General features: G+C 41.7%; 1 long non-coding RNA gene and 1 pseudogene across 2 annotated transcripts in view; one reads left to right on the top strand and one right to left on the bottom strand.

The window, feature by feature from the left end:
* The window catches only part of LOC141570535 (uncharacterized), a 28112-nt gene extending 6000 nt beyond the window's left edge, over positions 1-22112 (top strand). For both annotated transcript variants that reach the window (XR_012494621.1, XR_012494620.1), the window contains exons 2-4: positions 1957-2099; positions 7082-7235; positions 9370-22112. This is a non-coding gene — a long non-coding RNA (uncharacterized LOC141570535). The remainder of the gene's footprint in view (positions 1-1956; positions 2100-7081; positions 7236-9369) is intronic.
* LOC141570934 (U6atac minor spliceosomal RNA) lies at positions 15227-15378 on the bottom strand (annotated as a pseudogene).
* Positions 22113-26140: the final 4028 nt, after the last annotated feature.

Below are 26140 nucleotides of genomic sequence, written 5' to 3'. Positions count from 1 at the left end.
CGGATAGTATTAAAACCCAATAGAGAAGTAATCTGAGTATTAGATCCCTTTCATTCAAGTAGGGGCCTTGGCCTCCAAGGCATATTTCTTCAACCTCACCCCCACAGTCAACCACATACCTGGGATTAGACCAAGCTTTAGCCGTGAAACTTGCCCTCTTTGCTTCCTCCCTCCAGGACAATGGACCATGGCCAACTTTATTTTTTGCATAACCTAAGAGCCAACTCAGACAATTCTTGCAAAACAGGATCTGCCCCAAGCTCCTTGCCCCGAGTTCCTTTGTTGTACCCATCCTAGATCAGGGCTTCAGCAGGTGCCTCTTTTAGCGGTCAGCTTCTCTCTCTAATGAAATAATTAAATTTTTACTTTTCTTGGGCCCTTCTACCCAGGCATTGGGAGTTTCATAATATCATCATTTAACATATATTGAGCACCTATTACATGTAGGGCACTGTGCAAAGAGCAAGAGGTAGAAATAAGATACAGGCTTTCCTAACTGAAAAGGATAAAAGGCACACAAGACTGCAGCATTCACCCTAGGTGTCCTGCCCCAAAGACAACAGGAAGGGCATGGGGAGGGTGGGAGAAGCGGTACAGGGGTAGACAGACAAGCAGGAAGAGGCAGTAATCAGTGGTCTGAAGACTCTTTGCTGGTAAAACCAGAACAGCCTGACATTAAGTCAATTTAAGGACAGTTTCAACAGAGAAATCTTACTAGCCAAAGCTAACCCACTTTCTAAATATGTAGCTAAACTTTTCACTCCCCCACAACTATATATAGAAATATCCCACCAGAATAATTTTTTCAACACAGCCTCCGAAATACATGATGCTGTTCCCATTGAAGAGCAAAATAATTCAGCTGGAGCTGGTGAATGACTTGCCACTATTATGACACAAGGCAGTGAAAATGCTAGACACTGGTTCCCAGGAGCGTATAGCCACTTAACAACGTAACCATCTATTCGTGCACAATTCTGCAGCTGGTACTGGGCTTGAGCAATTCTTCAGATCTCACCTGGCTCACACACGAGCTTACAATATCCTTTTTTTTTTTTTTAATACAAATGTCTGGTTTTTTAAAAACTTTTATTTATTTTGAATGTGTTTTTCCAGGACCCATCAGCTCCAAGTCAAGTAGTTGTTTCAATCTAGTTGTGGAGGGCGCAGCTCACAGTGGCCCATGTGGGGATCGAACTGGAAAACCTTTTTTTAGGAGCACCACACTCTAACCAACTGAGCTAACCCACCGCCCAAGCTTGTGATATTCTGACAGGTTGACTGGAACAGGATGATCTCATATTATTAATGACCTCACTTACAGAATGGGGGCCTTGATGCTAGCTGTCAGCTTCTCCTCTCCAGCTGATGTCATTCAGTAGGCTAGCCCAGGCTGCATGGCTGCAGGAGTGTGGCAAGACGGCCACCGTGGAGATACAAGAGCTCTTAGGCCTAGATTCTAGGACTTGCACATTTTCACTTTTGCTGCATCCCATTGGTCAAAGCAAGTCACAATATCAGCCCAAATTCAAGGAGTGGGGAAATAGACTCCACCTCCTGATGGCAGAAGCTGCAAAGTATTGTGGCTATGCTTTTCACAGTGAGAGATAGCTAGCTCATTTTTACCAGTCTACACACACTAGCTATTATTATCACATCCAGGAACCAGCCAGCATCTACCAGCCCCTGCTGCCTCTGGGGATGGTGGAAAGAAACATTTTCTACATTGGAGCTTGGGGGCTTGGACACTTAGCCTTAGTCCCTGGATGATATCCAATCTCCTGAGATATTATCCCAAATACATGCTGAAATTATAAATGCAGTTGCAGACTGTCAAGCATTGTGTAGACACTTTAGAGTAATAAGTAAAACCATATAAATGAATTTAGTAATTTTCTTCAGATATGTTTTAGAAGAAAATACCTTGCCAGCCTTGATTGTTGTTTGTCTTTATAGGCAGACCTCTCAGTATTTGGTGGAACGTGAGAAAATCCGGGCTCAGACAAGGACACCAATGAGTGAGGCAAGAGCCAGAAATGGCTCTGTGCAGCACATCTAAGAGAGGTCAACATTGCTAAAAATGAATTAAACCTGTCCAGGTGAGGGCTAATGAAATGCAAATGATTTTGCAGCTCCATTGAGGTATAGTTAACAACAATAAGCTGTGCATATTTACAGTAGACAATATAATGAGACCATCACCTATGAAACCAACAATATAATCAATATAACAAATACACCAACCCATAAATTTTCTTGTGCCATTTTGTAATCCCTCCCACTGTCCCTCTCCCCTTTCCCCTTCCCCAGGCCATCACTAATCTACTTTCTGTTGCTTTTTATGACTGCATTTCTAAGATTTTATATAAATGGGATCACCTGGTATGTACTCTTTTTTTTTGTCTGGCTTCTTTCACTCTGCAGGGTTATTTTGAGTTTTACCCAAAGTGCTAACTACGTCAATATTCTTTTTAATTGTTGAGTAGTGTACCATTATACAGATACACCATAATTAGTTTATCTATTGCCCTATTGATTTGGGTTGTGATATGTACTGAAGTTGACCCCATCACATGCTGAAGCCCATACCCCCAGTGAGACTATATTTGGAAACACGGTCCTTAGGAGGTAATTAAGGTAAAATGGTCATAAAGGTAGAGCCCTGATCAGGTAGGATTAGTGTCCTTATAAGAAAGTAACGCCTGAGAGCCCTTGCGCTGCTCAAGTCCCCACCACCACCCCACCCTGCACCCGCACCCCAACACCCTCAGAGGAAAGCCCATGTGAAAACAAAGCAGTCCAGAAGCAAGCCATTAGCAGACTGTGAACACTACTAGAACCTTGATCTTGGACTTCCCAGCCTCCCAAATTGTGAGAAAGTGAACTTCTGTTGTTTAAGCACCCAGTCTACGGTATTTTGTGTGGCAGCCTGAATAGACTAATACAGGTCGTTTATATGAACACTTTAAGGCTGTTGCAAATGAAACTCCATGCAACCTTTGTGTACAAATCTTTGTGCGGATCAATGCTTTTGCTTCTCTTGGGTAAATATTAGAAGTAGAATGGCTGGGTCATATGACCCAAGAACATTACCTTTTTTAAAAACTGTCAACACTGTTTTCCAAAGTGGCTGTACCATTTTGCATCCCCACCAGCAGTGTATAGGACTTCTAATTGCTTTACATTCTTGCCATACTTGCTATGCTCAATCTTTTTAATTTTAAAAGATTTCATTTTTTAAAAAAATTAAATTTTTGATGGCAATTTAAGTCACCACTACACTGGTGAATGTATAGTGGTATCTCATTGTGGGTTTAGTTTACAGCTCCCTAATGGCTAATGGTGGTCATCTTTTCATGTACTTATTTGCCATCCCTGTATCTTTTTTTTTTTTTTTTTTTAAGATTTTATTGGGGAAGGGGAACAGAACTTTATTGGGGAACAGTGTGTACTTCCAGGACCTTTTTTTCCAAGTCAAGTTGTTGTCCTTTCAATCTTAATTGTGGAGGGTGCCATTCAGCTTTAAGTTGTTGTCCTTTCAGTCTTAGTTGTGGAGGGCGCAGCTCAGCTCCAGGTCCAGTTGCCGTTGCTAGTTGCAGGGGGCACAGCCCACCATCCCCTGTGGGAGTCGAACCGGCAACCTCGTGGTTGAGAGGATGCGCTCCAACCAACTGAACCATCTGGGAGCTCAGCGGCAGCTCAGCTCAAGGTGCCGTGTTCAATCTTAGTTGCAAGGGGCAGAGCCCACCATCCCTTGCCAGACTTGAGGAACTGAACTGTCAACCTTGTGGTTGAGAGCCCACTGGCCCATGTGGGAATCGAACCGGCAGCCTTCAGAGTTAGGAGCGTGGAGCTCTAACCGCCTGAGCCACCCGGCCGGCCCCCCTGTATCTTCTTTAGTGAGGTATCTGTTTAAATATTTTGCCCCTTTATTATTGATTGAGAGCTAATTAAAACGTAAATTTGAATAACTGTAAGCATAGAAAATTAAATCCAAAATCTTACTGCTATCCAGGTTGGGAAGGCCTGAGAAAGGAGATGAGAACATACGGGAAGAGTATGTGGGCATTGAAAGCTGGGATGAGGGTGATGAGGGCTTAATGGGGAGTGGTAGGTCTGAAGATTAATTCTGCCAGCTTCACAATTTTGTCTTAAGTTTGGCCTTGAGGCCCCCCTAACAGTTTTCTCACCATTAACAACTAATCCAGCCCCCAGGTTTTTTGAGAGCCTCAATTTCATGACACTTTCTTGTTTCAGGAATGCACCATATGTCACTCTTGCCTGAAGAAGTTTGCCAAGTGTGTAGGCAGATACATGAGAAGTACCTAGATAAGATTTGGCCTGGAGTCTAGTCGGGGGCAGAGTTGAGAACAACATAGTGTCTAAACCACCTTCCATTAGGATGAAGACCTTGGAAAGGAGAAATGAAGAGAAAGGAAAGATGGGAGCGAGAACAGACAATAACAGTTGTTACTGTGACCAAGGACGCTGTGTTCAGCCACTGATAACTCCATGCTGGAAAGAGATAAGTGGGAAGGAATCCAGGAGAAAACAGAATAAATGATTAAGGAAAGGAGAAGCTGATTTATGAGGCTGACTTAATAGAGCTCGCTGAAGCTAGTTCATTTGACAAAATGTAACTGAAGCTAATTTTTTATAAGAGCCTGAAAGGCAATGGAAATGCAGATAGAAAAGATTAGGAAAACAGCAAGTGTTAGAGTCAGCTTGTCTAGCAAGCCCATTAACTATAATAAAAATAACTTCTGCATTAAGCAAACCAGTCCTTGATCTAAACGTGTCCTCTCTGTCCTTACAAGCAGCTTACTGAAATTTTCTCATTCTCTTCCACTTTTCTCCTCATTCCCTCCCTCATTCTTTTTGTCTGGCGAATGTCATAATTATACACAAAACCGCAGCTCTGAAAGTTCTTATTTCTTCATCTTTTAGGGGAATCCTCCTGGTTGGCTCCTGTCCATGCGTCCACCTATCCATATCTGTATTCCTTTGGCTCTGCCCTGTTGTCCTAGGCTGAGATTTATCCTCATCCCTTACTTGGTACCCTAACTCCTCTTTGAATTAGGGCTTTCCTCAAGCCAGGAGCTCAGGAAAAGATAATAAATGATCCTGAATTCTACCATTCTAACACAATCACCCGTAGCATTTTGGAGAAGTTCCTTGTAATCATTTTTCTTCTGTACTGGAACCACTCAGGTAAAATTACATCATGTCAGTGTATAGTATCATATTGAAGATAACAGTTTCCACATCATTACCTATGACTGGTGATATAGCTAACCCTCAAAATTCTAGTGATGTGAGCATAGGCTTCCTCAATTAAGAATCCAGCCTCGGAGATTTAAAATTCACTGGCATTATGATATGCTCAGGTAAGAGCTTTTGCAAGCAAATGAGACAACAGTTTTTGGAAGCATTTTCAATGATACAAAAGGCAATTGATAAGAAAGAACAATTAAGTTCAGAACTCATCCTACAAAAAGTGCTGCATACCTCATTGCTGAATATCACTACAGTCACCTTCAAAGTACTCCCCTTGGGAAGCTATGCACTGATGCCAGCGCCTAGTCCACCCTTCAAAGCAATTTTGGAACTCTTTCTGGAATGGCCATCAGAGCTGTTGTCGCATTACCCTTGATGCCTGAATGTCATCAAAATGTCTTCCTTTCAATATTCCCTTTATCTTCAGGTAAAGAAAGAAGTCATTGGGGGCCAGATCAGGTGAGTAGGGAGGGTGTTCCAATCCAGTTATTTCATCAAACCCACTGCATTACTTCCTGCCGTAACTGTGCACCACAAACTGGGTGGCTTAAACAACAGCATGTATTGTCTCACAGTCTGGAGGATGGAAGTCTGAAAACAAGGTTTTGGCAGCGTTGGGGCCGCGAGGGAGAGTCTGTTCCTTGTCTCTCTTCTAGCTTCTGATAGCTTCATGCATTCCTTGGCTTGTAGATGACTGTCTTCTTCCTGAATCTTCACATTATCTTCCCTTTATGTCTCTGTGTCCAAATTTGCCCTTTTCATAAGGACACAGTCATATTGGATTAGGGTCTTCCCTAATTGCCTCATCCTAACTTGGCCATCTGCCAAGGCCCTCTTTTCAAATAAGGTCACATCCGCAGCCACTGGGGTTAGGACTTCAGTATCTTTTTAGGGGGATACAATTCAATCCATAGCACTAACTTTGTGAAAAAAATCATAAGGGGGAATATATGTGAACCTAAAAGTAAACTGAAATATCTGCCAAGAAAAGCTGGAGTGAATCTTGGGTAGGTGAGCACAGCTGCCCACCTAGCATGATCTTGGTCTAACTGCAGGCGCCTTCCATAGAGATTACGGGATCTACGGCAGAGACAGTATCCATGGAGGAAAACAGTTTCAGAGGCTTGCTCAGGTAGTACCCATAATATATACACACAAGTGTAAAGGTATATATGGACTCACTTGTCTATCTGTAGGGCCAGCAATACTCAAGCACATAAATCAAGCCCTTCACGCTTGAGGAGAAGCCAAAGTGAGTTTCCTACATAAACATCATTTGAAACCCTTCCACTGGACTGTTTTCACTCATTCATTCATCAACTAGACTCACCTCCCTGTGTAAACACCATCTTTATTTTGACTACTGGGTGAAAATGAAAACCTCATTGACTCACCCCAGTCCTGAGGCTCTTAGACATAAATGGCGAAACTTTCATGAGCTACACATCTAGGCCAGAGAGAGCCACAGAATGGTTTGTGCCTTGACCCAAGGTCAGTTATTTTTTTTTTTTTGCCTTTGCCTTCTCTATTCCTGTCATATGTGAAGTTCCCATGCTTCTCCCTGACACACACTCTCTGTAGAGAGATGCAGAATCTTTGTTGGGTAGCACCTCTATAACAATGAGAAAATTCCTCCCCAGATGACTTGGGACAGATTGGAGCCAAACTACTTCCTTCAGTCCCTGAGCACATTGTTTCCCTCCGGTGACTTCTGCAACCTAGAAACAGCTGCAAATTCCAGTAAAACAATGTTCTGATCCAATCCCTCAAGCCATCCTTACCCTTTTGTTTTTCTCTCTGGAAGGAGGAAAGAGAAAAATCCTTGAAAAGCTGCCACAGTGCATTATTTCCAAGCGTCTGTTGATGGAGGTGTGAGCCAAACAGCGCTTTTTACTGGAGGAAAGGAGAGAGCAAAAATGGAAAAAAGGAAGACATAAAAAATGATGGAGAAAATCTGAGTGAGTGAAATAAAGTTACACAATGGAAAAAGAATTGAGCAAAAACATTGCTTATGCAATGCGTTTGAAATGCGCTTGTTTAGGAGACTGAAGTTCACCTTGCCTTTCGCTTTGGGTGAGCCAGGAAACTAGTCTAGTTCAATATTTAGTTTGAGCCATTCTTACTTGAAGTTAATCTGATAAGAGAACATCAGGATATATAAAAATGATACTGTGAATTGAAAGTGCTTAGACGATATTATTTCACAAAATAATTTACAGTGATACTCTTGTAATTAGCAACCTCTACAATACACTTAACTGGTGTGCCAATTTATAAAATGATCCTTCATTTGTCCTTTCACATTCACTAGCTACCCTTTTTCACTTCTTGCTGTGCTTGGGAGACCCGTCTTTATGGATGGAATCAATGCTTGCTCTGTGGTTTCTGGTGGGTGTTAGCTAATGGGAAGAATTACCAGGAGATTGAAGAGTAGAAAGAGTGAGGTTGAGATATTTATTACTGTGGGTCCCACCCTGATGGGTCACCGTGGGTTGGCTGTTTCTCTCTATTGAAGGTCACAGCTCTTGGGAGAGGGGAGTGTCCCTTCCTCTTTATATGCAGCTTAGCTATGCTGCTTCTACTTGCCGCTGCACGTGTGGGGGTTGGGTAACTGAATCCCACTGTTGCTCACCTGCGGGTACTACATTTTTCTTTTCCAATTTCCTAAACCTCACTCACACCTTTATAAATAGATTAGTCCCTTAAACTCTCCTTACGTGTACAGTTTGAGTGTGTTCTCTATTTCCAAGAGGTGCCCTGACTATTATAAGGCATAATTTTTCTCTTCAGCTAGACTGTCTCTTGGGTGCAGTCTTATATGGTAAGATGCCCTGTGTTTCCTTCAAAACATCTAGCATAGTCCCATGCACAAAGTAAACGTCGGTCATTAAAGCTGTTGATGAGCTCAGGAAAGTCCTTCACTTAGTCTGCCCCCTCTTTCCAAGGTCACACTAGCATCATTTAGTGAATCATACATGGTACTACCTGTTCACACAAAGTCTGCCCGTCATTGAATACCTGCATTTAATGGGATTTGCTGTCTATGGTAAGCAGTGTGGTGAATGGAAACAGTAGGTGTTTGGGATCCTTACTGACCGAGCTCTGCTACTTAGTATTAGGTTCGTGCAAAAGTAATTGCAGTTTTTGCAATTGTTTTTAACCTCTTAAACCTCAATTACTTTTGCATCAACTGAATAATTGGATAAAATGGGAAAAGCTACTTAAAGGCCCCAAGAACCACTGTCATCTATAAATATGAGATGCAGAATCTCACATCTTTGCCTTCTCCGAACCCTTGCTCCTTCCCCATCTTTACCAGGGTGGCCAAGTAGTGTTCGTTGTCCCCAATTTGAACACGATGTCTGGTGGTAGGACCAAGCCAAGTTCCTGAGGAAGAGGGAATAGAAAAGAAAGGAAGGGAAATTGATAGAAGGTTTGGATATACCATATTTCCTTGAAAATAAGGCCTAGCTGGACAATCCTTTCTAATGGATCTTTTGGAGCAAAAATTAATATAAGACCTGGTCTTATTTTACTATAATATAAGACTGGGTCTTATATAATATAATATAAGGTAATACAATATAATACCCAGTCTTATATTAATTTTTGCTCCAAAAGACGCATTAGAGCTGATTGTCCAGCTGGGTCTTATTTTTGGGGAAACGGTATTGGCGACATGGATCAGGCTTAGGATCAATAGTAGATACGTTTGGGGGAGACGTGGAAAAAGCTGTGACACCGAGAAGTAAGGAAAACATATACGAAGAGGTGTAAAGCAGGAACAAGATGGACTGTTCCAACGCTGTTGATCTGAAGCGATGGTGCTGTGTTAGTCGTCTTCTCAGTGGGAGCACATTAAAGCAAAGAATTTATGCAGTGCAGAAACTAGGACATGAAATACATAACATGTTCAAAAGAGAACCATAGAAGGGAGCACGATTCCTGCCACCTCTTAAAATGAGTTGGTTTATAACTCTTAAGTTCCCCCCAAACGGAATTTTTTATTTTTCAACCCTACCAACAGAGTGAGCACCATAACTCAGATCTCTTCAAACAAGTTGATTTACTCTTGTTACTTGTTTTGGACAGATGCCGTAGTATCACAGTTACCTTCGTTGGGGGTAGAAGGGAAAGAGGTTTCCAGGCTCCCCTGCAAAGCTGACTTAGTGTGGACTAAACGACAACCCCAGAAGACAAGAATGTTTGCATCATGCCCTGGGCTCAGAGAGTCTCCGCCATTGGCTCCAGCTAAGTGTGCTCTTCCAGGCAGTGGGCCAGGCCTGTGTGCCTACCTGGCTGCTGTGGAGAATCACAGCAGGGTCCCAGGAATTACCATACCTTTTCCAAAGAGCTGCCGTGAGGCAGTTCAACGAGATGATATACGTAAAGAACCGAGTGCCCAGCACATGGTAAGCACTCCACAGATGCCCTTTATGATTTTTTGTAGAGACTTAGAGCCTGTATACAATTTAGATGGAAGGCTTTTTTTTTTTTTTTTTAATTTGGAAAATCATTGTGCTTGACATTCCACTAGTTAGTCATGCCAACCATTGCAATGCCCCCGGAGGGTTATTTTTCATCTCCTTTCCTCCTGTTTCCATGATAAACAATGAAGAGCACTCAACAACACTGCGGACCCAATAGTACAATGGAGTTATGTACACAAGCATTTACGTTGCTTGAAGTCAACTCTATGTTCAACAAAAGAAAATAATACCCACGAATATGTACATATATATGTCATTTCCCCTTCAACAATATGGCCCTTCAATTCAAGCCAACTACTTCATCTGCTGCTCCATCAAAGAAACAGCCACGGCCATCTGTTCCAATTCTGGGGGAAACCTGGCTGTGTTGCACTTACTGAGAGCTGGTGCAGAATGCATAAAACCATGTAATCTGTACTGGGTGGGTGATTTGAGAGATTTTTAATGGTCATTTTTTTTCTATATATGATGTTTGCCCTACATGTTGGGTTTAGAACATGAACTCCAAGTGTGCTACAACACCACTGCCACACGCTGTTGTGTGCAATTTCAAGTTGTCAGACCCTATGCATATATGAAAGGTGACTCCTAACGATGGCTAGTATTACTCTGAGGTTAATATAGAAACTGCGTATGTAGCCCCATGGCTGTGAGGACGTCTGCATTACCATGTTCCCTCCAAAAAATTCCTTCTGTCCATACTGGCATTATTGATATTTTTAATTTTTTTATTTTAAAAATACTTACTGAGCATCTACTACCTGCTAGGAAATTATTTGATTGGTTACAACTTAAGCAGATGTCTTATTTGGGAAAAGCCTAGTTGGCTGTTTGTGATAGGTTGTTTTTAAGTTTCCTTTTCTCGGATTTGAGTGCATGGACTCTGGCTTAGGTTTTGGTTTGCTTACATAGGCTACCGAGGCATCAGAGCCGCCTCAAACTAATGGTCTCCTTGTTTAATTGCTCTAACACCTGGACTATCCAGGAAATACTCTTCTGTAGGCATGACTCTACTTGCAAGGTGGGGTCTGGAGGGAAGGATGGTTATCCAGAGTCTGTCTAGGAGTGTCAAGCCAGCCTCTCACTGGTCAGGCCCAGTCAACACACTTACGAGCATTGAAATAAGGAAACCACATGGACCAACAAGAAATAGGTGAGTGCTGTATGTGACCAAGGGCCAAACAGGTGTGCATCTGAGCAGAGAAGACAAGACCCAGAAAGGGTGCATACCTGGGAAGGACAGGCGAAAGGCAATTCAGGAGCTGAGCGGAGAGTAGCATCAAAGGCCCAAGGATAGAGGTTCAGGCAGAGTCAAGAGCCTGGACAAGGAGTCAGGACCACAGTTATGTGGCAGAGACAAAGTGAAGAGAGCACAGGCTTCAACTGAGCAGACCCAGGTTTGAATCCAAGGGCAACTGTTTATCTGCGATGTAAACTTGGGCAAGCCACTTAACCTCTCGGAGCCTCTGTTACCTTGCCTGAAGAGGAACGTAATAATGCTACCTCACAGAATTGTTATAAGGAGTATAAATAATTCAGGAAAGGTGCGTGGCACTTGGAGAGCTCAACAAATGAGAGCTATTATTATTATCAACATCATCTTCCTTATTTGTATCGAACCACAGAGATGTCTCAGCTCAGGCTGAGGAGATGAAGCAACTGAGAGGAGTGTTTGCCAAGAACAGAGAAACCAGGAGGGGGAGCTGGGCCTCCCCAGAACTGATCACAAATGACTTCTCTCACTTACATTTGGCCATTTGTAATTGTCAATATGCTCATTTGTTCTTATACTCAGTGCTGCTATCACCCTTGTCATCAGTCATTATTCCCTCCAACAAAAATAGAAAAAACCTTAGATTTCTGTTAAACCAGCCACACCGCTTGTGTTTTGCCCCTGGCCTATCCATTCGTCTTTTCTGTGGGGTGACCTGTACTCAATATCCAGGGACACAACCAGCTCGGGGTTTCCCCCACTGTCTCTATGGTTTCTGGCCAAATCTAATTAGTTAAGTGAAGTGGAGTCCAGTAAGATTAATAGATTAATGCCAGCAGGGGACTTGCGGGGCTGGCAGAGCGGGTGGGAGACACAGGTGGTTACAAGAGATGGTGCTTATGATGGGAAGACATGACCAACCCAGCTTTGTGTTAGGGGATGCTTACTGGGGTAGAAAACCAAGGTCATGACCTTCTGCAGCCTCTGAGGAGTCTGTGACAATGTATTTTATCAGGCAATGCAGTGGTCCTGCATGTTTCCAAATGATGTGGTTTGCCCACCTTACATTCCACTCACCCAGTTCTTAGTGCCCAATCCAATAACAACGAACATTTATTAAGCCCTTACTGCATGTCAGGCACTGAGCTAATGCATTTTACATACTGTCACATTTGAGCCTTACCATGACCCTATGAAGTCGGCACTATAAATTAATAGAGGCTCAGAGAAGTTAAGCAACTTGTCCAAGACCACACAGCTAGTAAACTGTTGGGAATCCAGGTTTAGCTGATTCCAGATCTCCAGCTCCGAATTAGAATGCTAACCAGTACATCTCATACTTTAATGTACATATAAGTCACCAAAGGATTTGATTTGGTAAAGTGAAGATTTTGATTCAGAAGACCTGGGTCGGGCCTGAGATGCTGCATTTCAAACCAGCTCCCAGGCTATGTGTATACTGCTGGTCCATGGATCGTACTTTGAGCAGCAAGGGGCTTGCCTGATTGATTTGGGTCACAGTAGTTGGTAGGTTTTCCTCTTGAGGACATTGGATTTTGGTCTTAGGTAAGAAGTTTTTAAACCATTTATGTATTGCTTTCTATGCTGAGTAACAAATCACCACAAATTTAGCACCTTCAAATCACACCCCATTTATCTCACAGTTTTTTGTGGGTCAGGTGTCAGGGAACAGCATGACATTTTTGCTCAGGTTTTCAGAAGTCTGAATCAAGGTGTCAGCCAGGCTAAGTTCTTTCTCGTCAGGAGCTCAGAGCTCTTGCCCAAGCTCATTTAGGTGGTCACAGAATTCAGTTTCTTGCAGCTGGAGGACTGAGGTCCCTGTTTCCTGGCTGCTGTGAACTGGGCCAACTCTCAGTTCCTAGACATGGCTGCGTTTCTTGCCATCTGGCCCTTCCATCTTCAAAGCCAGCAATGGAGAATCTCCCTTTTGATGAATCCTTCTCACACTTCAAATCTCTTGGACTTTTTCTGTTTCCGACCTCTAGATCCAGATTTAAAAAGCTATATGATTAGGTTAAGACCACCCAATCTCTCTATCTGATTTTAGACCTAAATTATGTCTGCAAAATTCCTTCATAGCAGGACATAGATTAGTGTTTGATTGAATAACTGGAAGAAGGCTTGAGTATACCAAGGGCCAGAAATCTTCAGGGCCATCTGAGAACTCCGCCTATAACAGTGTTTTGGTTTCCTGGATGAGCTGTGTTGTTGATTGATCAATGTTTTTAGAGTCATGGAAATTGAGACTATATAAACTGCCCCATTTCTGCTTTCATTTCTACTCATTTGTCTAAATCTCTCCTTTAGTATTAAAATTTACCAACAATGGTTTCAAGATTAAAATGAAATGTCTTGGGGGAGATTACAGCAAATTGAGCTAAGCCCTTTTTCCTGTTTGTTGTGCAAACTGAAAGCATGAAATAGCAACTGATGCGTAGATCATTTCGGGTTTTTTACTGACTCATAACCAGTGTCCAGGAATAAGTCTCCAGATGCAGTGATATTTACATGAGGGCAGCGGCTTCCACTCAAGGAGCTCTAAGTGCGCCATAGGTGACGTGAGCTGATAAATATTAGTGCCTGCAATTTAAAGAAGGGCTGGCATCAAAGATCTGACTGAAGTCCCAGGACGTAAGTTTATCTTTTCTGAGTTCTATCCTTTCAGTGACACTGTCCTATAGTTACATGACTCATAAAATGTTATCCAGGGTTATTTTTATTACTTGGGTCTGATAGAAGACAAGTCAAATTGAGAAGTGGGAAACAAGCTGCTAGAAACCTTCAAGGGGATGGAATTCCCAGGGGTTTTCTACAGTGGGGAGAGTTCCCTCCCCAGCAAAGCAGAGAAAGAAGAAATACGCACACCCTGGGGATTCTGGGTTTGGAGCGCGTGGCCCAGGACAGCCCACCATTAAGAGATGGGGCTAGACAGGACCTAATCCTGGCGGTGCTGTTCCCACCGCAATTCTCTTCATTACCTCCAAAGCAAGATCCCTACATAGGAAATACCACGCTTTCCTTAGCCTGCTCAGTGTAGAACACATTAGGGAAACGGCTGTGGGAAAATCCAAGAGTCCATTGCAACCTCAGGCAAGGCTGCAGAATTGGTAGTGGTATTGCTTCCTCCAGATCTTGAAAGGAACAGCTGGGGTGACTGCCCTTAACTACATTTTTGCCAATACAGAAAAACTCTGCTTTGCATTCTTGGTGTCATGCCTCATTTTTGAAATATGATTCATAAAAGCAGTGTATTTCTGCTGTACCGGCTGAGACTTGCTTTATCACTCTCCTATTTCAGCGTCAATAAAATGATGCTGTCATTCCAGCCGGGAGGTATTTTGATTGTTCCAGACAGAAAGCTGGCTGAGCACATTGGGAGTGTGAGTGTGAGTGGTGTGTGCTTCTGTCCTGTATGTGTTTCCTTTCTGGGGCTGAAAAGGAAATGATCTCATCTTAGCAATAGATACATGCATTTTGCTGGTGACTGATTACTACGTTGAGACCTCCTATGAAGCCTTGTAGCACTATGGCAATTTACTAATGGACAAAGAGAATTCCTTGCTAAAAGGATCACTAGCAAAAATCCTATCCCACTAGGTTCTAAATAGAAGTGTAAACATACAATAAATAGAGACTAGGAATAAAATAAGAGGGTTGGAGTAAATGATCTCTAAGGACCCCTTTGATTTAAAGAAAATTCCAAGCTAGACATTGGAAGACTTAGAAATGATAAATGCAAAGGAGAACTGATTCTGGGTGGTGAACAAACAATGGGATATATAGATGATGTAATACAGAATGGTACACCTGAAATCTATGTAATTTTACTAACAATTGTCACCCCAATAAACTTTAAAAAAAATCAGTGAGAAGAAACAGAAAAAAAAAAAAAGAAATGATAAATGCTTCAAAAGTAAGAATATGAATTTAAGAAAGTAGTGGAAATCTTCTTAACTGATAAATGAATTTGTGAGTATGTATGCGTGTATATATCTGTTTGTCTCCAACATATATATAGATATAGATGTTATTGTTGTTTTTTAATCTTTTTATTTTAAAACAAAATACAGATACAAGAAAAGCCCATACAACGAATATATAGTGCCACCAGCAGATCAAAAAATAGAATTTTGCTGGCCATCCCAGAAAACCCTCCATGTGCCCTATTCCAATACAACACTTTCTCTTCGCCCAAAAGCAACCATGATATTGACTTTCATTATAATAAAAACAATGGTTAGATGCCACAAAGTAGGTGGGGTAGGTGGCAATGCCTTCACCATACCTTACCCTTGTGGGTATGTGTGTTATCAGGCCCGAGGGCCTCTTCCAGCCTTGTCAAGGGGAGTGCTAAACTTCTCTCCTTTCATGCAACACTTGTTGTTGTTTTTAAATCTCAGAATGATGGCTCAGTTGATGACAGACTGCAAAGGACTCAGAGACCAGCCAGAAACCCTGGAGCAAGGCAGGCATTCCCAGAAGGTCTTGGCAGAAGGAATCAGACTGAGAAGTGGCTTGGCTGGTCAGTGCCAGGGAGGGTGAGAAAGGAACTACAGGTGGGTGGAGCATAAGCCACATGGTAAAGAGGTCTGGGCTGTCTGAAATCCAAGTGAGCTGCTCTGGCTAGTGGGGAGCAGGGACTGTGCCTCGGGGAACGCGGTTCACAGGTGGGATTTGGGTGCTTGGGAGGACTGACAGGAGCAAGAGCACAGCACCCAACCCAGAATAAATGGGACAGAGCAAGGGTCACCAAAAAGGGATGCAGATTCAGGCTGCTAGGGACTTCCTCTCCAGGCATTAGCCTGGCTATTGGAATCAGGGGGAAAGCTTTGTGTAGGCCCAACAGGGAGGCTGATTTGGTGCTGTTCTCTTGAGAAAGCAGCTCTGGGCTCCACAGAGATACTCTAGGGCCTCAGCTGGGCTAACTGCTAAATCATAGAATTAGATACGGGATTTCCAAAAGTTTAAGAGGTGATTCCTGTCCTCAAGGAGTTTATAATCTACTTGGGAAGAAAAGGTCAGCATATGTGAGATAGAAAAATATGTCTGTGTTCATTAACTATGTTATGTACAGGTTGTAGGTATTAAGAAAAAAGAAAATGTATGGGGGGTGGCCGGATAGCTCAGTTGGTTAGAGCGTGATGCTGGTAACACCAAGGTTGCCGGTTTGATCCCCACATAGGCCACTGTGAGCCGCGCCCTCCTTAAGTAAATAAATAAATAAACAAACAAATAAATAAATAATGTAGTGTTGTTTAAAATAGAGAGAGAGAGAGAGAGAGAAGGGGGGAGGGAGGGAGAGAGAGAGAGTATGCGTTGGAGAAGTCAAGAAAGATTTCATGGAAGAGGTGAGTTTTGTGGAAAGGTTTGAATTTTTTTAAACCAAGAAGAGCAAATTCTGGGCACTGGGAGCAGGAGATGTTCATGCGGGTGGAGAGAGGACAGTAAGAAATATCTTGAGATGTCTTCCTCATTCTGCTCCTACCCAAGCAGGAATAGTTGGGCTTGTTACTACAAGGGAAGCCAATAGCGGATTTGCTTATAAGGGAACACAGTCAAAGTGACCGCGGCGGTAGCTCTCGGCCTCTGTGCCTGTCAGGGTCGAGTCAGTTTCAGCCTCCTCCCTGGTCTAGCCTTGACTTGCAGTAGTGCCCATTGCGAGCCTGCTGGGCATTTTCTGACATGCTTCCTGCCTATGCTCCCCACCCTGATCACTCCGACGCCTTGTTTCCCTACATTTGTTTAATGACTACTATTGAATCAAATGTTCCTGGTAATTAAAACCCTTGGATCCTGGAGCCTTAGTCAACTTTTTCCCCCCATAGATGATGTAATGATACACATTGTGTTCCAACTGCTCTGGATCCTATTGCTGACAGAATAGGTCACTTGTGTAGCATCGTCAGGATGAATGTCACCATCAAGATGACTATATTGAGAGGTATGAGTCAGTTCAGCATAGTCATCTACTTTCATGTCTTTTACTGTTAAAAGAAAAACGTTTTAACATATTTCTGTAGCACTGGCAGTTACCTTTCCCAATCTGCCGCTACTGAAGAAATTCCTAATGGTTCGTGTCAGGTCCCAGGATACCAGCCTATAATGCTGAGAAAGGAACTGATGTCAGAGAATCTTGGCTCCCAGCTGCTGTTTTACTCCACAGGAGCAGCAAGAAATAGGAGCTGAGCTAATCCCTTTCCTTCAGCAGCTGCTTAAGCAGACCTGACATTTGGGTTGGAAAAACATATCAACTCACCCCAATTTAGGGAAATTATTTTTTCACCTTAAGAAAGTAATGCACCACAGCACTGAGGAGGCTTTTCCGTGGGCTTGTAGCAGGAGAAAGCCAGACACCTTACAGGGCAGCCGTGTAGACTCGGTGATCTGTGCAAGGTGCTGGTGCTGGTGGGAGGTAGTTTAGCAATTACAGCAGCTTGTTTGAAACCTCACTTAATCTTCTCAACAAGCCTGAAATAAAGATGTGAATTTATTATATTATTCTATTATGTAGAGATGAGGAAGTAGACTCACTTCCTTAAACAACCGTATGTGAGCTGCAACCCAGAAATGAACCCAGTCCAGTCCCAGTCCTGCATCCTTCCCAATAAACCGAAGGTTCTGTTCCATGGCGTGGCCGTCAGTTGTGAGATGTGTCACAGAATAATGTCATCAACAAAAAAGTGAGATTGATGGTAATATATTTTAGAATCATAAATCAGAGTATGTAATGTCTCTCTCATTTTCTCGTATTCAAATGTGCTTTTTGAGCAAGAAGAATGGGTCAGATTGCAGCCAGCTAGCTGAGGAATTGCACAACATCAGTTTTTATCTGTGCAACAGCATCGAAGGACCAGGCCCAGGGAGACAATAATATCATGATTACCGTGTTTCCCCGAAAATAAGACCTAGCCAGACAATCAGCTCTAATGCATGTTTTGGAGAAAAAATTAATGTAAGATCCGGTGTTGTATTGTATTATATTATATAAGACCCGGTCATATATTATAGTAAAATAAGACCAGATCTTATATTAATTTTTGCTCCAAAAGACAAAATAGAGCTAATTGTCCCGCTAAGTCTTATTTTCGGGGAAACAGGGTAGTTATCATCCTGCTTTATGTCCCCACAAAATATGCAGTTTCACCAAAGTTTGAATCTGGGTTCTGACATGAGAGTGTGTTGCTTGTGTGGATGTCATCCGTTCTGAATTTCCCCAAAGGACAAAATCGGTGAATCACTGTGGTTCCTCATGCAGCCTTCCCAATAGGTAGGACATGGTTCAGTTCCTTTTGGCCACTGATCCCTGTCAAAGTTGGGTACTCAGCCTTAACATGTGAATCTAATGGACTTTTGTTTGTAGGGAAAACTTATATCACCACCTCCATTCTTATTTGTACATAATGTTAATACCACAGTGCTCTAGTAATGGTACTATTATTACTATCTCTGTACTCTAGGCTATAGAAAACTATAAACACTTTTATTACACACATACAATGTAAACATTCTTGAAGAACCAGGAACTTGCTGTGGGATTACTCCTGGCCACTCCCCAGATGTGCAGAAGCTGTACCAGTTAGTGGGACTTCGTAGAAACACTCAAAATACATTTGGGAGCCATTTTTTACTTAAAATAGTGCTGTTGAACATGATTTTTGCCTTCCCCTCACCCCAAGGGACACTTGGCAATGTCTGCAGACATTTTTTATTGTCCTGACTGGGGGCTGGTATGCCACTGCTACTGGCATCTAGAGATGCTGCTAATCATCTTACAATGCACAAGACGGTCCCCCACAACAAACATTTATTCACCCCCAAATGTCAACAGAGCGGAGGTTAAGAAACCCTGATCTATACTGACACTGAAATGGTAAGCGTGTTGGTAGACATTCATATCTGATGCTGCTGAGCAAACTGCAGCCGGCTTTAATCATAGAAGAGGAAAAAGGTTTTTTACTATACCCCAGCCGTCCCTCTGTCTTTCAACTTTTGGGCGTCTGTTTTGCTCAAGCCCCCAGCACGCAGGTTTCCTGTGGGTTTCCAGGTGGCTTTTGTTTTAGCTGTAGATACTATTTGCTTTTGCTTTTTTTACTGCTACGGCTTGTTCCACACTGTTTTTTTCAGCTCGGGCATCTGCGGCCCCACTCCTAGGACAACTTGGTTCCACATTGGATACCATTCCTCTTTCTCACCAGGCACCTCTTACATATGCGTATTGTGGGTTGCAAACCATTGCAACTATTGCATTATTGTTCAGGGTTATTTATGAACTTCTCAAGTCTTCCTCATCACAAGAAATATCTCACTGGCCGTGATCTTGCGTAGGGTTTAGCTGTCCCACCCAGTTGCCAGAGTTCCTTATTCTCTTACATCTCACTCCTGCTGTCCCTTAGGCTGTCTGTTGCCTGAGTGGACAACTAAAAAGTCACAAATTCTTATTTCTTTCTTATGCTATAAAGCAATTTGGCCTTCTTTGTTTCACGCTCTTCTTCCCCTGCCCTGAGCGGGGTGGGAATGGGATTACTCAAATAGGAACATCAAAGTTCTGATTTGTTCCTAGACAAACACACACACACACACACACACACACACACACACACACCAACCCCAAACAAACAAACAACCGAAACAAACAAACAAACAAAAATACTCCTGTATCCCCTGGAATAAATGTTGACGCTGTTCTGGAAGGCAAAAATGTAAGTACTTTCTTTACATAGAATTTTTCCCCCCCAACAGACTGGGGAACAACAATGTGATGTAGCTGTTACGAGCAGTGGGCACTGGAGTTAGAACATCTGTTATTTGAATCTTGGCTCCACCCTCTATTATCTGTGTGAGTTGGGCAAGATACTTAACCTCTCTGTCCCTTAGTTTCCTCACAGTTACAATGGGGAAGAGTGGGAGGGCGAAGGAATACAGTATGTACCTCATACAGCTGTTGTGAGAACTGCAAAAGGTAATGTGTGACGTGCTTCTTAGTTCAGTGGCTGACACAAGGAAGCTCCTTAATAAATAGTGAGTATTGAAGATTGGGATATGCAGGAAGACTGCCCATATAAGAGAGAAAGCAATAATAGGCATATTCCTATAGAGCAGGGTGAGTGTACTAAGCTATAGGGGTTCAAAGAAGACAGAGCTTTTGCCCTTAAAAGAACGCCCCATCTCCTAGGTAAGACAGAGAAGTAAACAGATAACTATAATGCAATGTGACAGTGAGACAGCAGAACTCTGTGTTTACTTGTCAAAGGATTTTTACTCATCAGGACCATGACACTCTGTTGCTGTGGGTAGATGTTAGTTTCTATCCCAGTAGAGAATCAATGCATATGACATTTTCCTTGCAGTGAGAGTTGAGTAGTATCCCTGACTATCTGGATTGGGCCAGTTCCGCTGCTAAAGTGCACAGCTTAAGGAACCAAGATGTGTCTTTGTTCTGTCTTTGCTGCCATGGCCCCCTGTTCATGGGCAGCCTTGGAGCGGGGCTTCATAACTCATGGTGGGCTGCCTCTTGATTAAGACTCGGGGGGCTCAGCTGCATCCTAGAATGCACACAGGCGCCAGCTAGCTGCTCCCATCCTCTAGGAGATTCTTCATACCATATCAAAAAAGAGCCTACATTAATAATTAGAACAATTAATCGTGCCAGTTTTAAGTGACTTAAATCACTTAAGCCATACTTTATTGTTCTTAATTGTTTATATTGTGAGTACATATCCTGAGTAAGCACATTTCCAAATAGCATTGATGATGAAACTGCGATAAACACTATTCTTTGTATGATTTCAAGGTCTTTTACCCCATCACCCTCCCCCAACCTACAAAAACTACCATGACCTAGGGTAAGTTACAGAAACTCTGAGATATTATTTTGCTAATTAAATCCAATGAAAACTTAGATTTTTAAACATTTATAGAGAATATTGCAATACCTTGAGTGTCACACAACAAGAAGAGGTATCACCATGAAACAACATAAAATTAAAGTCAATCAAATGGGGAGAAAAAAAAAGAAAGTTGGATTTATTCCTCACACCTAACCAGGATAAATTCCAAGTAGATATAATATTTAAATGTATAAAATGCAACCATCTTCTCTTTTAGACGAAACTAAAAGAGTTACTCACCTTAGAGTGGGGAAGGCATTTCTAGTTATGACATTACATCCAGAACCATTAAAAAAAGATTGATATATTCAATCTCATAACACCAAAATTTTCTGCATGGAAAACACTATAAGCAAGGTTGAAAGACAAATGACAAACTGGATGGAAATATTTGCAGCTCTACACAGAGATGGATTTCCCTTAATACGTATATGAGCTCTTACAAACTAGAAAGGTAATGACCAACAGTGCAATAGAAACATGAGCAAAGAGTATGAACAGGCAGGGACTAGAAGAGGAAGCACAGACGGCTCCCCGGCACATGAAATTGACTCCGCCTCACTCACAATAGAAAAACATTGAAATTAAAATTAAATGGAGATATTAATTTTTGATGAACAGATTAGCAAAGACCCAAAAGTCTGATAACATGTTCTGTTGATGAGGGTGTCCGGAAACAGACACTTTCACCCTGTTAGTGGGGGTCCAAGGTGGTGCAACAGCTAGGTAGAACAATTTGGCATTTACTCCACTTTTAGGAATTTACGCTTTAGATATTCCCCAAATGTACACATTGAAATAGATACGATATTATCCACTATAGCAGTGTTTTTGAACAAAACATTATTAGTCACCTAAATGCCCATCCAGAGGAATTAAATAAACTGTGGCACATCCAAACATTTTAAAACAATGCAGTGAAAAAAAGAATGACGAAGCTCTTTATGTACCGATAATAATCTTCAATATATATTAAGTGAAAAAAATAAAGTGCGGAACAGTTTACGTAGCGGGGTATACTTTGTGTACAAAAAGAGAGTGTATATGTATATAATTTTTTCCTTGTGTATGCATAAACTATATCTGTATGGCTGGGTCAGCAGTGGAAAGGATGTTTCACTATATATCCTTTTTGTTTTTTTGAATATTGAACCATGTGAAGGTATCACCTATTAAAACTTTAAAAATGAAATAAAATTAATAAGTAAAAAATTGTAAATTAATTAATTTAATTAAATGACCAAGTTTCTAAACCCATGTGTGGTTGTCTGTTCAATCTCTATTCCTCCTCTCCGATTCTTAACATAATCCAGTTTTATTTAGGCATCTGTCCTTCCCAACATACCTCTTGTTTCTCAGTCCAAACCTGGGACTACCTAGTGTACGGGTAATTCCATTCTTCTGGCCAATAATTTGTTCAGGAACCCTGGCCAGAATCAGTGTGTGGCATTGCCCGGAGAAGAGGGGTTGACTCAAGAATAGGCATGTGACCAAAAATATGCTAGGGGTTCCTGGGAAAGAAGTTTCCTTGCTCTTAGGTGAACTTCACCCAAATTAATGGCACCTCTATGTGACACCAGTAACTGCTGCAGTCATTTTGCCTCCATGAAGGAAGAAGCCCAAGATCAAAGCCAACATGTAGAGGAGGCCATCTCAGGCTATTATAGAGAAATAGATCCAGAGCCACTACATTAAACTGCCCCTGAATCCTGCCCTACTTCCTGTGGTTATATGAAGCAATACTTTTCCTTGTTGTTTATGTGAGTTTGAATTGAGTTTTTTGTTACTTTCAGCTGTAGGCTAATACCCATGTCACATAGAGGAATATGTTTCCAAGAATCTAAGTGAAACACATGGTTAAGTCAGAAGGAAAAAATGCATCCTGAAATTTCTTAGACTTAGCAAACTGCCAAGGCACATGGCATGTGTTGACACAAAAACTTTCCAAATCAAGCTCTGAACTCCAATTAGATTATGGTACAGAAGTAGTTTGGGGGAAGGGGTGGAGAGACTGAGAAGAAAGATATCAAACATTTATAGCGGTTGTGACTGGGTAGGGGGCCTACTAGGTCCTTTTCCATATTTTCTTAGATAATAAATGTGAATGTAATACTTTTATGATGAAAAATTAAATACCAGCCCAAGAGGCCACTTGAAAGCAGACTGGTAGAGAGGATGGGCCAAGCAAACCCTCAGTAAGTTACTGTCAGGTTTTCAAAGTACAAGACGGATGGCTAAGTAAATAAATAAATAAATAAATAAATGCTAAAAAATCTCTTCATAAATAGAGATTAGGAAGTTTAAGAATTCCTGTTAGGCTATTAGGAGCGAGAGATTTAAAACAAACAAAACCCAAAAAGCAAATTAAGATTATATTAGGTTGGTGCAAAAGTAATTGCGGTTTTTGCAATTATTTTTAACCTTTTAAACCACATTTTCTTCTACACCAACCTAATAGCTATAATATTTAAAGGAGCACTTATTTTTCTGTTTTGAGACAATGATTTTCACAAATAGTTTTGCTGTGTCTAATTCCTAATCACCCCTCACGTGGAGTTTGTTTTTATTTTCTGGTAATACCCAGCAGGTCACTATAAGATTCAAGTTGGGAGGCTTTAGCATTTTCTGGACCAAGGAGAATCCTGGAAGTGCATGGCAGAGATTTTTCCCCCCTTTATTAATTAACTGACGACATTTAAGGAGGAGAAGGAACAAAAGGACTCCATAAAGGAGACTTGAGTCTAGGATGATCAGGGAAGTAAGAGGAAACCAGGAAGAGGGAGCAATAACCCAGAAGCAAAAAGATTAAATAAGACAGGGACTGCAAAGTGCCTGTAGGACTTGGCAACTAGGATACCATTACTGACTAGGGCAAGAGCAGTGGTGAGAGTCAAGTTCAAGGCAGGTGAGCAGCATCATTTTACTCTTAAGAAACCTGGCTGTGAAGGAGAGAAGAAAGGGTGGAAGCTAGAGGAGACAGAGGCTTAGGGATGAGAATGCCTGTTTATAGGCTGAAGGAAAGTGCCAATAGAAAGAGAATGCTTGTGGTACCTGTCGAGCCAAGGTTAATAAATGAAGTACGATTTAGAAGACCATCGGGCATGGGGTGCAGAGCACAGACAGAGCAATTTCTTTGGCAGAACAACACCTACTCCACTAAGAGAAGGAAAGAAAAAGAAAAGAAAGGAAAGGAAAGGAAAGGAAAGGAAAGGAAAGGAAAGGAAAGGAAAGGAAAGGAAAGGAAAGGAAAGGAAAGGAAAGGAAAGGAAGATGGATGCACGTGTAGATAAATTCAGAAGTAGGAGGGCAGGAAATTGAGAGACTATAGTCTGATATCCTCTATTGACTTTGTGTTATCGGACTGAGAGTGGTATAGCTATCTTGAGAAGATTGGTGACATTTTAAAAGTCATTAAGAGGGATGCTACAGGTACTGAGTAGAAACACAAGAATTGCCAGGAAGAGTCGAGGTATCAGCTGAGATTAGAACCTGGAAAGTTAGCTTGTGTGCTGGGGGCAGAAAAAGCAGGTCCATCCAGAGCTATGGTTTTGGTTGATCGCAAGGGTAAGAGGCAAAGGAGTGAAAAGGCACTAGTCTTGGAATAACTGAACTGTGAAACCATGACACCTAAACTAGATAAGAAAATGAGGAGGGATGTGGTGGTGGTGGTGGTGTTGGTTGTGGTAGAGGGGTCAGGAGAAAGAAAAGAAAAAAAATTAAAAAAAAAAAAAAGGAAAGGTCAGGGAGTGGTTCTTAATACTGGTTTGCAGGAAACTAGGGAGCTTATTAACAATGCAGATGTCTGGGCTTCATGTGAGAGATTTCAGTTTAGTGAGTCTTGAGTAGAACCTGCATTGTTTTTCCAGGTTATCAATTGCTTTTTAAAAATGGGGGTAACATGTTCATGACATAAAATTCAGAAAATACAAAAGATATACAATGAAAGGTGAATCTTTCTCTCACCCCTCTGCCCTCTGCTCTGGCAATCCCTGCTGCCATTTTCTCAGATGTCCTGTTAGGGACATTCAGTACATAATTGTATTTGCATAAATATATTAATATTTCATTTAACCGTAATTCCTCTCTCTTTTGTTTTAGCTAGAGAGCAGCTCTTAATTTGTCATATATTCCATAGCTTCTTCTAAATACAGTTTTATGTTTTTTAAAACTATAATTCCTTTTTTTTTCTCCTTAAATTTTATTGAGTAACAGTGTGTTTTTTCCAGGACCCATCAGCTCCAAGTCAAGTCATTGTCCTTCAATCCAGTTGTGGGGGGCACAGCTCAGCTCCAAGTTCAGTTGCCGTTTTTCAATCTAGTGGCAGGGGGCACAGCCCACCATCCCTTGCGAGAATCAAACCCCGAACCCGCAACCTTGTTAAGAGCACGCACTCTAACCAACTGAGCCATCTGGCCGCCCACTGGCAGGTCAGCGGCTGCTCAGCTCAAGTCCTTGTCTTCAGTCTAGTCGTGGAGGGCGCAGCTCACTGGCCCATGTGGGAATTGAACCAGCAGCCTTGTTGCTAAGAGCACGTGCTCTAGCCAACTGAGCTAACTGGCTGCCCCAAAACTATAATTCTTAAAGATCAGTTCATTAAAAGCTACTTCAATATTCTATTGGTTGCTTGGAATTCTGTTTTTTAATACCAGAAGTTGGAAAACAATGGATGTTTATATTAATTCTCTAATTCAGGGAGTCCCAACACAGAATTTTTTCAATACCTTATGTATAGATGTACTATGACTTGGAATTGTACGTTTTTAATAGAAGATTGAGACTTGGGTGGCTCATGGACTACACATTGAAAAACACTTGTCACAGGACTTGAGAGCATAATGAGTTTAAAAGCTGGAAATACTGAGAGAAACTGAGTGAGAAAACTGGAGTGACAAGGAGATTTTACTTTGCATCATAATCTACTGATTTATTTGAGAGAGTTTATCCTAAATATATCACTCCCCTATGTAAATATACAAAATGTATTATTTGTGCATAATTAGAAAATGGTTATGTGTATTGACAGCTGCTGAATCCTAATGACAATAGGCAATACAAAAACAAAAATCAAAACCAAAACCAAAACCAACCAAACCAAATCAAATAAACAAAAGAAGTGAGAAATACCAGTACAGGCCCATGTGCTGTCAAGGTTTCCATAAAGAAAGCTGTGAAAAATCTCCAAGGGAAAGATCCTTTTATTACCTCATTGGAACGTTCATTTTTGCCATGAGAAAAAAAATTCTACCAATTGA

The sequence above is a fragment of the Rhinolophus sinicus genome, linkage group LG03 (genome assembly GCF_036562045.2).
Source record: "Rhinolophus sinicus isolate RSC01 linkage group LG03, ASM3656204v1, whole genome shotgun sequence".
Taxonomy (NCBI): Eukaryota; Metazoa; Chordata; class Mammalia; order Chiroptera; family Rhinolophidae; genus Rhinolophus; species Rhinolophus sinicus.
The sequence above is the reverse complement of the archived record's forward strand: the minus strand, read 5'-3'. Positions and strand labels throughout refer to the sequence as shown.